Here is an 11,937-nt window from a genome sequence, read left to right on the forward strand (position 1 = left end):
TCAGGAAGTGTAACCGCTGCTGAGCCTTCTTGATGACTGCTGTGATGTTGTCTGTCCAGGAGATGTCAGCGGAGATAAGGACACCAAGAAACCGGAAGGTATGGACCCTCTCCACACACTCGCCGTTAATGTAGAGGGGAGCTAAGTCGTTGCTGTGCCTCCTGAAGTCAACAATGATCTCCTTGGTTTTTCTGGTGTTCAGAGCCAGATTGTTCTTCGAACACCAGGCTGCCAACTTCAGGACCTCCTTCCTGTAAGATGCCTCGTCTCCCTTTGAGATGAGTCCGACCACTGTGGTGTCATCAGCAAACTTGACGATGAGGTGTTGTTGTGGGCCGGACTGCAGTTGTGGGTGTAGAGACAGTACAGGAGGGGGCTCAGCACACAGCCTTGCGGGGTATCGGTGTTTAGTGTGCGAATGGAGGAGAGGTGGGGGCCGAGTCTCACAGTCTGGAGCCGGTTGGTAAGAAAGTCTTTTATCCAGACACATGTGAGAGGGGGGAGGCCAAGGGTGACCACTCTGGTGATGAGAATGTCAGGAATGATTGTATTGAAAGCTGAGCTGTAATCTACAAACAGCATCCGGACGTAGCTCTGCTGCTGCTCCAGATGGCTCAGCACAGAGTGGAGAGCTACAGCAATGGCGTCTTCTGTGGATCGGTTCGTGCGATATGCGAATTGGTAGGGATCAAAGTCTTGGGGGAGATAGTCCTTGATGTGCTGGAGAACCAGTCTCTCGAAGCACTTCATGATTACCGGAGTGAGGGCCACAGGGCAATAATCATTTAGGCTGGTGATGGGAGACTTCTTCGGCACTGGAATAATTGTGGCTGATTTAAGGCAGGATGGAATGACTTAATATCACTGCTGAAATCCTACTGTTTCCATAAGGCATGTCATATATTAAAATCAAGTTGATACTTTGAAAGCTCAGCCAATGAGAAACAAAAATCCAAAGAATTAAGAGGGGGTCCCAAACTTTTTCATATGACTGTATCTATCTGTCGTAATTACCTGGCCAAAGTGACTACTCACTGTTTAGACTAAATAGGAAAACGGAAAGCCAGATGATTAGGAAACTGAATGGAAGATTGGCCAGATGTGTATCAGAAACACTGAATCTGTGCCAGCAGTACTGGAGTCCTGTTTGACTTTGATGGTTTGCTTCTGTAATGCCAATTCTCACCCACTTAAACCAGTAATCTTTAGATTTTAAAGATGTCTTATCTCTTTAAGCAATAAGAAGACTCCTTGCTGCTCAGCTTGATGGGAGAGCTTGTAAGCCACAGTGCTTCTATGTGCCATCTGGTTGGACCCAACTCTCCCAGCCCCACACTCTGGGGCACAACTTGAATGGTTAGAGATCCATAAGTCCAATCCAAAGAAACATCAAGGCCCATAATTGTGTTAGTTATTATCATCCCTTTAAAATGATTAAAAGGGGTTTAAACTTGGGACAATGCACCAGGACTCAGATATGGAGTAGAACATGTAAAAAATATTAAAGTGTTAACAATTCCACCAGGTTTGAGTTATGATTGAGGTTTATGCACATCCCGATAGTGTCAAACACAAACCTTGAGAGAAAAGTGGCGGACCCAAGTAAATGCTCAGTTATTGGAACCTACAACTGGGATAAATTTCGAAGGTTGCTCTGTGGGATAAGTCTAATGTGAATCCAAACAAACCTTTCATCCATCCATTTTCTTCCCCTTTTCCAGATCTTTCTTCATCTAAGTCATTTCCTTCCAGCTGTTCCTCTCCAAATAAATCTGTTGCTAGTTCATCTAAAATCTTTTCATTTTTCTCCAACGTCTATCACCAGCCCTTCAACACCTTTCACCTCCACTGTACAAAGTAAACACGGACATCATTCTTTTAAAACTTCTCTGGTGTTATCTCTCCCTACCCAACATCCCTTTCACCATCTCATCCTTATAATATACTTCATCCACACATAAGACAGAGGAGAGCAATACTCCAACAACCCAAGTTCATAATATTCCTTCCCCTTCTTTTCATTCCTCCTCAAGTTCTCAATAACTTCAGATATCACCCTCAAGATAATGATGTGCCCAGTCTCTCAAAAACTCTGCTTGGGGAAGGATGAGCCCAGATGCAACTAATGGAAAGAAATATTCACAGAAGCCAGCATGGATGTCTGCCCCGGCATGCTGTTCAAACAGCCACCCCACTCAAACATTACCACCTCTAATTTGAGGATCATCCAAAAGTAAAGGCAATCTGAAAATTTTATGGTAACCACAATTGATAGCGGCTGACACAATACAACAAGTGGCTTATGGATAATAATAGAACTCTTTATATTTATATAGCATTGTTCTCAGTAATGGGGGAGCCACTTCAGCTACCACTAATGTGTAGCATCCACCTGGATGATGTGACAGCAGCCATTTTTGTGCCAGAGCTGTTAGGTGATGACGAGGTGAGAGTGAGAGAAACAGGGGGTGATTAGGGGTCCAGAATGACCAGGCCGTGATTAGTAAGGTTAGTAATGTTCTCAGCATTAACAATAAGGCTGGGTTTATACTTAATGCAACGCATGCTGCGGCGGACGCTCCTGCTACACAAGCGTTTTACTGTTTATACTTGAAATCTGGAGGAATCCACCAGGTGTCAGTGCGAGATATCATCACGGTGAGAACAGGTTCAGCTTCGCTGTATTGTGAATTGCCTGGAATGCCCATTAAATTCCGATGACACCTTACCGCAATATCTCCAAAAAGGATGTTTAATGATAGATAGATAGATAGATAGATAGATAGATAGATACTTTATTAATCCCAATGGGAAATTCACAATTAAATCCATCAGTCCAGGGATGTGTCCATTTTAGTAAGCATTGGGCATGAGGCACAAACAATCTCTGGATGGGGCACCAGCTCATCGCAAGGTGAATACAAGCACACACATACACACACTGGCGTCATTTTAGTGTTGCCAAACCTTCATATCTTTGGAAGGAAACCAGAGCCCACTGCGGAAACCCAACAGGAAAACACGTAAACTGCAGGCAGGGAACACCAGCGACGTGACTCCTTGCATGACAGCAGCGTTACTGCTGTGCCGACCCCATGTGTGTCATTATTAACAGTATTCATTATTTAAATGAAATTAACGATGTATCTATAAAATGTAACATACATACTTTAATGCATTTCATCATGAAAGTGATAAAGTATAAATCTAAGGATTCTAAATGTGCAGAGAGTTGGAATATCATAAATGTAATGTGTTTAGTGTGGCGATCTATTGCTGTTTGCTGTCAGGAACGGAGGAAGCCATAGAAAAAAAAGATGCCACAGAAGACTTTTAAAACGTATCGTGTCATCACAATTGGGGATATGTGACGCTTCAAAATAAAAGCACCACGAATGCATCTGTATGTCGGCATTTTGCTTCACCACTTCGAACCATTTATCAAACATCGAAGTGCGCACACCGATCTCATAGGATCCGCAAAGCTTTCTGTCACAGGTAGATAGTAAACAGAGACTCTGACGTCACATTCCAACTTTTAACACACTGCGCCCCCCGACTTTTTGCTGGTACTGCAACTCGCACACGCATTGCATTAATTTCTGAGGACCTACTCTGAAGATGCGCCAAATGAACTCTGAGAACGCGTGGCAGCCATGATGCGGGCACATACGCATTCTGAGCGTGAAGTATAAACGAGCCCTAAAGTCTACCTAAAGTGCATGCACTCCACACAAATTGCTCCATGGGTGCTGTACATCGGCTGACCCTGCACTGTGGCCTCCAAAGGTCATGCGAAAAGACAATTTTGCCTCGGGGATTAATAGAGTATATCAGATCAGATCAAATCAATCATTTTCTAGAACTTGACCTTACCAGACAGCTCACACTCACTTTGGATACTGGATAGTTCAGTAATAATAAAACTGTTTTGTCTTTCCAGTTTTAAATCTAATAAATATTCAGGATTGTTGAAACTATAGAGGGATTGAGCTGACGTCACCCACAATGAAAATTTAGGAAAGAGTTATAGAGAATAGGCTTAGAATAGAGACCACCATAGGAGAGGAGCAGTTCGGTTTTACACCAGGGAGAGGAACAACTGATGGAGTGTTTGCATTCTTACAGCTCATAGAGAAGCACCGAGAATAACAGAAAAGTTTGAATATGGTGCTCAGTGATCTGGAAAAGGCTTATGATAGGGCAGGGGTGTTGGACTCCGGTCCTGGTGGGCCACAGTGACTGCAGGTTTTTATTCTAACCATCTTCACTACTGACCCGTTTTTTGCTGCTAATTCCCTTCTTTTGCCTTATTTTGAATTAACGTGACTCAGGCCCCCTTAGTTGTTTCTTATTCCTTAATTAGCAGCCAAACAATAATGAGACCCAAAATGAGCCGCCACGTGACCAGCTCACCTGTGGCCATAACACGATATGTGAAAATAAACAAAGGTGAAAGTCTCAATCACGTTGGTGGGCTCAGGTCACCAAAACATCTTTGACGGTGGTCTTAGAAAAAAATGGAAAAATCAACAGTCTGCTGTGGCAGGACAAGAGCAGTGACAAGCCATGGAATGAAATAAAATGCTTAATTAACAGGAAGAATCAGCGTCAGATTAAGAGATTGGCGGGCGTTTGAAGCCCCCAGTTTATCCGGTCAGCTCATTTCATGTCTCATTTCTGTTTGGCTTCGTTTAATGAAGAAAAGAATCAATTCAGAGGACTGAATCCTTAAAAACAGGGCTATGAAAAAGGAATGTAAAAGGAGTTAATTAGCAGTGAAAACTGGTCACTGATTAGGAGAAGGGTTAGAATGAAAACCTGCAGCCACTGTGGACCCCCCAGGCCTGGAGTTAGACACCCCTGTGATAGAATGTCACATCAAGAGGTCTGGAGGTGCATACGTGAGAGAGGAGGACCAGAGAAGTGTGTGAGGATTGTCCAAGGATATGTATGAGGGAGTGAAAAGCAGTGATGGGCTAACAGACAAGGTCCCAGTCAGAGGAGGTCTGCCCCAGGGGTCTTTTTGAAGTCATTACCTCTTTGATCTGCTCATGGATGTGTTGAGTCACAGGATAAAAGACCAATCCCCCTGGTGCAGGCTTTGTGCTGATGACTTTGTGTTGTGTAGCACCAGAAAAGGAGGAAGTGGGGAGGAAGCTGGAAGATAGAGGGGCTGAAGATAAATAGGAAGAAGAGAGAATATCTGAGGTGTAATGATGGTCAGGATTCAGAAGTTAGCCTGCAGGGAGAGCCACAGAAAAGAGTGGATCAATTGTGGCAGGAGGCTGGTGGCCTGGAAGGACCGGGAGGCAGTCTGTACGTCCCCCGGGCCGTGATGGGGCAACCGCCCTGGATAAGGAGGGGACCTTGGGGACAGAGCAAGGAAGCTCAAACCCATTGGGGCCTGTGGCCACCGCCAGGGGGCGCACCCGAGGGAGATCTGCACTTCCGCCACACCTGGGCAGGTAGAGGAAGGACCTTCCCGGAAGGTCATCAACAAGCACCTGGAGCACATCCAGGTGAATATTAAAGGGGCCACCTTCCTACAGCTGGGGAACAAGAGTCAGGAGCTGGAGGAGGACGAAGCTCCAGTGCAACGAAGAAAGGCGGCCCATGGACGTTAAAAGGCCCGTGTAAGGGTGTTTGGTGCTGGAAGCACTGTGTGTGTGCAGGACTTGTGTCTTGGGAACTGAGTTATGAATAAATGTGTGTGTTTTAAGAACTGCTGGTGTCCATCTGGTTGTGTCCGGGCTGATTATCTCACACAATTTACAGAGCAGTGGTAGCCCAAGAGAGAGAGAGACGGAGGTTAGGAGCAGATGCTGATACACTGCAGCCACCACATGACAAACCAACTCAGGACCCCAGATTTGGACCCGAGTGCAGCCTCAGCACCACTTCAGATGGAGTGGAACATTTGGAGTTTTTTTTTTATGGTGGCTGGATTGCCAATTCTGCCACTGACCCCAGGTTTTTTACAGTGGCAGGTTGGAGGGCGTACATGCAGGGCAGGATGCAGATTAATGTCATACCCAGGATGGTGAAACTGCAGGTTTAAGGGCCTTGCTCAAGGGCCCAACTTACGGGACTTGAACTGGCAACCTTCTGACTACCAGTGCAGACCCCTACCCTCAGAGCCACCACTTCGCCCAAGATGGAAAACAAATCTAGAGATAACCCATAGAGTCCAGTGTGGATGGAACAGTTGGAGGAAGGTATCAGGAGTACTGTGTGATCCAAGAATAAAGTTGAAGGTTAAAGCAGTGGTTCTCAATCTGTGGGGCGGGCCCCCCTGGGGGGGGGGGCACGAAGTAACAAAAAAGGGGGGCACCAAGATGTGAAAAAAAGAAAACAAGAATCAAAAATATGAAAATACATCTATTGAAACCAAAACAAATTAACTTAAACTACATTCTGATACTAGAAAAATAAATATAGAGTTAGATAAATGTCGATAAAAGTTAAGTAGGTATAATAAAATATGCATCTGTGATATATCATTAAAAAAGAACAAATTGGTATTAGTGGGCCCCTTTCAAAAAAACGTTAGGGGGGTACGATTAAAACTGTTATGAAAACTCGGGTCACAAATACTTAAAGGTTGAGAAACGCTGAGTTGAAGGTAAAGTTTTTAAGGCAGTGGAAAAACCACCAATGCTGTGTGGAGCCAAGACATGGGGGGTAAAGGGAGAGCAGGAGAAGTTAGAAATGGTTGAGATGGGTGTATGGAGTGTGGCGGATGGCTGGGGCTCATGCCCAGTCTGGATGCCAGGAAGATGGAAGGACCAGGACAGGAGTAGTACCTCCCCTGGAACATGAGAAGGCAGCCACCCTGGTGGGTGCTGGGGCTACAGGAACAGAGCTTGGAAGCTCAACCTTGTGGGAACCCGTGGCCACCGCCAGGGGATGGCTGGATGGCTCAGAAGCCATGGACTGCAGCACTTCTGCCAGACCAGGAAGCAGGTACACCCAGAGTGTTTCCAGGTGCCCATGCAGAACTTCTGCCACACCAGGAAGTGCTGCAGGAAGGTCATCAGGGAGCACCTGGAGTACATTATCAAAGGGGCAGCCTCACTCCATTCAGGGAGCTGGAGTTGGGTGGAAGAGGACAGAGCTTGCAGGAGGAGTGGAGTGGAGTGGAGGAGGCAATAGAGAGAGAAGAAGAGAAAGGACTGTGAGTTATATTTGTGGTGATTTGTGTACGGTGTGTGAAGCACAAAGGACTGTAAAGAAGAGAACTGAAAATAACAAGGTGTGAACTTGTGTAAGTGTGCCTCTTGTGTCTGTCCGTGCCGGGTTAAGTGCTGGTATAGCGCCATCTACTGTCACAGGAGTTACAAAAAAGGACAGAATGAGAAATAAGACAATCAGAGGTACAACAAAAGTGAGAGAGATAGCTAAGAAAATCAGGCAGTGCAGTGCAGTGGTTAAGGCTTTACCCTTCAGACCTGGAGGTTGTGGGTTCAAATCCCACTACTGATACCATGTGACCACGAGCAAGTCACCTGACCTGCCTGTTCTCCAACTGGAAAACCAGAAGAAATGTCACCAATTGTATCATAAATGTTGTAAAGACATTCAATGAAGATGTGGGCAAACGAATGATGGGAATGGAAGTCCAGAGGAATGGAGGCCAAAGCAGAGGTGGATGGATAAAGTAAAAGAAGATCTAAAGGTAAAGAGCTTGACTGGGGATTAAGTGAAGGACTGAGCTGTGTGGAGCTGTGAGAGGGGTTGAAGAAGGCTGTTTTGCAAAAAAGATACATGCACATTGTAAATGCATTCAAATACTATTTTTACTGTACTAAAATGTGAATGTCGTTAACAAGAAATACTTGGTGATATCTTACATATGATGATTTAAATCATCTCTGCCAAAAAAACTGAGTACAATTTAAAGAGAGATACTCAACAAGGACGAGCCGCACTTAGAGCTCATAACTGGCTTTTTATATTACACCACACCAGTGAGTGAGCTTGTGTCAGCTGCAAAAGGTTTAATAAAAATGTCTTGTATTTCTTTAATGTTTTCCTCGAATGATTGGAAAAGGGTCTGACTGGGGAGGAAATGCAGAACCGAGCCGTTCTAGAGAAGGTTGATCAAGCACATCGACTGCACACAGAAGGGAGAAAAGATGAAGGATGGCGTTATTCTGTATTACCTGGGGTGTTCAGAATCATCGGTCACGCGCATGCTCCGCATGTTGTGTGATGGAGAGATTAAAGATGTGCATGCGTGCAATCAAATAACAAGAAGTGAACAAAAATCATAGTTGTATATATAAAAAGCTGCACGTGCGGAGGTGAAAATTAAATCAGCCCAGTTTATAGTGCCAAGGGGGCAGTGATTATCACAGCATGCGGCTTTCGGTAACATCGCACATGCTGTGTGGAGGGAGGGATGAAAAAGGACGCTTCTCTGGCAGAGGAGCTGAACAGTTTCTTTGCCCGCTTTGAGGTGACACCAACAGCAGCTCCATCACAACAGCCTGTTCACAACAGCAATATACTCACAGTGGAAGAGTGTGAGGTGAGGCGGGTGATGAGGAAGGTGAACCCGAGGAAGGCTGCAGGACCCGACGGTGTGGCTGGATGGGTGCTGAAAGACTGTGCAGATCAACTGGCCAGAATCTTCACCAGGATTTTCAACCAGTCCCTGTCCCAGGCCACTGTCCCATCCTGCCTCAAATCCTCCATCATTGTTCCGCTGCCGAAAAAATCCAACATGAACAGTCTGAATGATTTCCGCCCAGTGGCACTCACATCTGTCATCATGAAGTGCGTTGAGAAACTGGTGCGGAGTCATATGCCAGCAGACCTGGACCCATTTCAATTTGCTTACAAAGCAAAGAGATCCACGGAGGATGCTGTGGCCACAGCCCTTCATGCTGTCCTGACCCACCTGGAGCAGCAGGGGAGTTACGCCAGACTGCTCTTTGTAGACTTCAGCTCGGCGTTTAACACCATCCTCCCACAACGACTGGTGTCCAAACTGGCAGATCTGGGACTTCCATCACTCACCTGCAATTGGATACTGGACTTCCTGTCTGGTCGCTCCCAGAGGGTCAGGCTGGGTCTCCACACATCCACTGCTCTCAGCCTCAACACCTGGACGCCGCAGGGTTGTGTGCTCAGCCCGCTCCTCTACACCCTCTACACATATGACTGTGTCCCCACTCACCATAGCAACAAGATTATAAAGTTCGCGGATGACACGACGGTGGTCAGACTCATCTCGGACAAGGATGGTGAGCTGGCATACAGGGACGAGGTGGAGCGGCTGTCAGAGTGGTGCACAGTCAATAACCTGCTCCTCAACACCAAAAAAATGAAGCAGCTTGTTATTGACTTTAGGAAAAACAAAACTGACATCCAGCCACTCATCACTGGTGGGGCCTGTGTGGAGAGGGTCCTGGTGTTCAGGTTTCTGGGTATGGAGCTGGAGGATGACCTGACCTGGAGCGCCAACACCAAGGAGCTGCTAAAGAAGGTGCAGCAGAGACTATTTTCTGAGAATTCTCAGAAAGAACCACCTCCCAAAAAATCTGCTCCTTGCCTTTTATCACGGTCCCATCGAGAGTGTGCTCACGTATGGACTGTGTGTGTGGTACGGCAGCTGCACTTCCTCAGAAAGGAAAACACACCACAGGGTGGTCAGGACAGCGGAGAGAACAATTGGTTGTACCCTCCCCACTCTGGAACAAATCTACACCTCCCGATGCCGCAAAAAAGCAATTGACATTTCACAGGATTCATCACATCCCGGTCATTGCCTCTTCCAACTTTTGCCATCGGGCAAGAGATACAGAGCAATGAAAACCAGGAGAAACCGCCTTAAAAACAGCTTTTATCCAAAAGCAATCATGGCCCTGAACTCAGAATAAAACTGCTCCATATTATTCAACCAATGTGCAATATAGACCTTAAGTCGACCAGTGTAATTTGTATATTTATTACTATTCGGTTTGTTATTATTTTCTCTCTTCTTGTCTTTTTAACTCTTATTCCTCACACTGAGTCGATTGCACCTTCAATTTCGTTGTTTCTTTGTAAAAGTGACAATGACAATAAAGATCTATCTATCTATCTATCTATCAAACGACAACAACTGAGCCGGTCATAGGGACGTGTGTAACCCAACATCTGCTGAAGGGAAATTTAATCCGCACAGTTTAGGGACACAGAAAGCCAGCGAAAGAGGCGGCCTTAGGGGTGTGCGGGGCCGAGGGCTGACCAACTGTGTTAACGGTGTGTGTGGACTGTATAAACTTGCGTGCAAATTTAATAAAAATAATTTTAATATACACCGGATTTTCTCATTACAGTATTCAGCTAAATTTTTGCAAGATAACACGTGGGACTTTATCAAAATATAACTTGACAAATCCGCTCGAACGGGACACGCGGACCTCAAAAGCGGTACCCCCTTAGGCGCGGTGGCCCCCCTTGCCACCTCCAAACGCCGCTCTTAGCCAGCGGTCACCGCGGGTGCATTGGGTGTAAGGCAAGAAGTAGCCTGCTGCTGCCGGCAACATCGGGCATGCGCGTAGAGGAACAGATAAGTGAAGCACGTGTCTTGCAATCAAGGGACACTAACTGAACCAAAGTTATCGGAATACATTTAACGCTATTCAGATTAAAGTTTAGAAAACTTGGAATTGATGTTTGAATACAAGCAGAGTGGTAGTACAGAGCAGGCGCGTCCTTGGGATTTGACGAGATCAGGGTCTTAGTCCCCTCTATGGTAAGGGGGAGCAGGGGTGCCTGTCCATGATTCAGTTACAGTCTGGACGAGCAAGAAGAGTTAAAGTCCCTTCTGAAACAAGGATGACAGATTAAAGTCCTCTCATATGACGCTAAAGTCTTCGACACGGTTAAAGTCAATGACTGCTTCGACTCCTGGGGGTCATAGGGAGTTAAAAAAAAAAAAAAAAAAAAAAAACAGGTAAGGGGGCTGTGGACCGAGAGGGTAGGGTGATAAATTGAAGGCATCGACCCCTGCAAGTAATTCCAGGTCGATTTATAGTAAGTTGGAGGATGGTTCTTGTGAGCTTCCTTCCAATTCAGTATGTAGGATTATAATGGAAAGCATACAGGCAGTAATGGGAAAGACAAATGAAGAAAAGAAAGGCTCGAGTTGCTACTGAACTGTTGTTAAAGTCCCCCATTTTGAGATGGAGGGTTGCACTCATGATTTGGGGTTAAATTCCCTGAGCACAAGCATGCAGGGATTAGAGTCCCCGTAAGAGCCGGTAAAGAGGGTCCCTCAAAAGGGTTCACGTCCTTCCATAGACACCTGTAGAATCCACGGTAATAACCTAATATCCATATGTCAAATACCGTTATTTGTGTTTGTATTTAAGTGTGAAAGAGATTATGAGTTGCGATTACAGCTCCAGTAAGGTAAAAAGCCACCGGCAGAATGGAAGGTCAATCATAATACTGCACTGTATATTGCATAAGGACACCATAGGCTTGAATCATCTGACTGGACCAGTCCTCATTACTTGCACTATCTGCAAATCCATTGGGGAAAATTAAATATTTTAAATTAGCCACTAAGGGCAGCTCCTAAAGCACCGCATTTATTTACGATCGAATTGGACTGACTGGAATAAGAGAATTAAAGAGGACTTTCTTGTTCAGAGATTAATTCCTGGCAGCGACAGACAAAGCAAATGCTCCGTTCTAAATGTCTCAGTTGGTTTTGCATAGAACTTCAGTATCCTAAGAATTGTGTAGTAAAACACACTGCCTAGTTTTTAAAGGTTGATGCTGGACGAAGAAAAACAAAACAAGGGGAAGTCAGGGGGGCCGCCGTTTAGTTGCTTGTGTCAGGCGCGGTGTTGTCTGTGCGCGCGCAGTGGGGAGCTTTGCTGGAGTCTGTTGGAGCTGTCAGAAGCCGCCGTGGTTTGTGTGGGAGTGTCTGGGTGA

At 45.7% G+C, this 11,937-nt stretch overlaps 1 protein-coding gene across 1 annotated transcript in view; it reads right to left on the reverse strand.

Moving 5' to 3' along the window:
* LOC114643527 (gastrula zinc finger protein XlCGF57.1-like) overlaps window positions 1-11,937 on the reverse strand; it is a 318,307-nt gene that overhangs the window by 92,054 nt on the left and 214,316 nt on the right. The window lies entirely within an intron of this gene.

The sequence above is a fragment of the Erpetoichthys calabaricus genome, chromosome 1 (assembly GCF_900747795.2).
Source record: "Erpetoichthys calabaricus chromosome 1, fErpCal1.3, whole genome shotgun sequence".
In the NCBI taxonomy this organism is placed as follows: Eukaryota; Metazoa; Chordata; class Cladistia; order Polypteriformes; family Polypteridae; genus Erpetoichthys; species Erpetoichthys calabaricus.